The sequence below is a fragment of the Erithacus rubecula genome (genome assembly GCF_903797595.1).
Source record: "Erithacus rubecula genome assembly, chromosome: 18".
NCBI lineage: Eukaryota > Metazoa > Chordata > Aves > Passeriformes > Muscicapidae > Erithacus > Erithacus rubecula.
The window spans coordinates 12,655,896-12,657,566 of NC_136670.1; positions in this window are offsets into that span (position 1 = coordinate 12,655,896).

Genomic DNA, 1,671 nt, shown 5'->3' on the forward strand with positions numbered 1-1,671 from the left:
TTTAATGTATTTGCTATAAATGCTACAGAAATTAATCAATATCTAAGATTTGCATTGGCAGGAAGAGAAAAATGTCAGAGCAGCAAAATAAAAAGCATCATGAAGCATCAAAGGAATGGATATGGGAGAGAACCGTCCATGGATTTCAAAAGAGAAATTTTTCTGTTGTGTTTGTTATTTTGACATATTTTTAATTAGAATAATTAAATGGAGCTCAAATGTATGGGAGGAAATTCAGAATTTCAGTGCTGGGCCAGCCAAGAACAATGAGCAGGAGTGCAGGGACACTTGGAAATTGGGGATGGAAGATTTTCCCATCTCTGAACCAGAAAATTGTTAGGACACTGCTCCCAGTTAAATTCTCAGAGGCAAAAGGAATGAAACAGAACCAAAATTATCAGCCCTGAGATTTATTTTATATAAAAATACTTGCAGAAGCAATTCAAGTATTTAATTTTACAGAAAATTGGCTGTGTTTGCGTCGAGCCAGCAGCACAGTGGTACCCACAGGATCCACAGCTCCCACCCCTCAGGAAAGGGGAAAATTCAATTTTTTTTTCATTCCTTGCAGCCAAATTCCACAGCTCCAGGTGTGTGTGTGTGGTTACAGCTCCAAAATCAGAATTCTCTTCATTTCCATGGCACTCATGTCAGATAATCCTGGACAGCACATCCCTGGGCAGCATCCTGATGCTCATGATAAATTTCAGCTCCAAAATCCTGCTAAGCCTCTTTTAAATAAAGATTTTTTTCCTTTTTTTCTCCCCCCCAAAATCTTTCTTCTCCATTATTCTATTTAACAGCTTCTCCTTGTTTTATAGCTCAGCTGGCAAGGCCTCTCCCAATTAATAATATATCCTGCCCAGTGGTCGATATCTGTGCCTTTGTGGGAACATCCTGGAGCATTAATTTAAAAAATTAATTAAAATTTTAAAGAAGCACCTTCTTGGCATGGAGTTCTATCCCCTTCAGAGAACACAAAGCATTCCTGTGGAGTGGGAGCTGTTCTGTCAGTGGCTGGGAGTTTGAGACATCCTGATTGATGTGTAAAAATAACCTTGTTCTCTACCTCATTATTTATTTTATTTACCATAATGCTGTTTTTTTTTTTTCAAATCTGTTAAATTATTGTGTTTTAGTGGTATAAAGAATAATGTTTTTTACACCTCAACATTTATTTGGGATTTTAGAGATGAGCTCCAAGTTTCCCTGTGGTTAATGCCCTTGGGATCCCTCCTTGGTGATGGTTTTATCCTGCAAAAGTCATAAAAGCATTGGGTGAGGCTTTTCTTTCTGGAAAATATTACTGCTAGGAGCAAACTGACCTGCAAGAACTGCACTATTTTTACATCTGGGTTATTTTTTCCCCACAGAGCTGATTTTTGGCATATTCAGGAATATGAATTATTAGTGAATGTGTTATAAAAAGTTCTGATCAGTGAAATTTATGTCAATATTCAGCTGTGTGGAGCTGTGGGTCAAATCTTGCCCTGAATTTCCTCTGCTGCCAGGCTTAGCAGGGTCAGAACCACTGGTTCCAGGAGCAAAAGGAGATTTGTTTGCTAAAAATGCACATTTCTGAGCAGGAGCAGCAGGGGCAGGGAAGATAATTTCTGTATCTCATATCAGACAATGATGGATTCCAGCAGAAGAAGGGTTCAGAACAGCTCC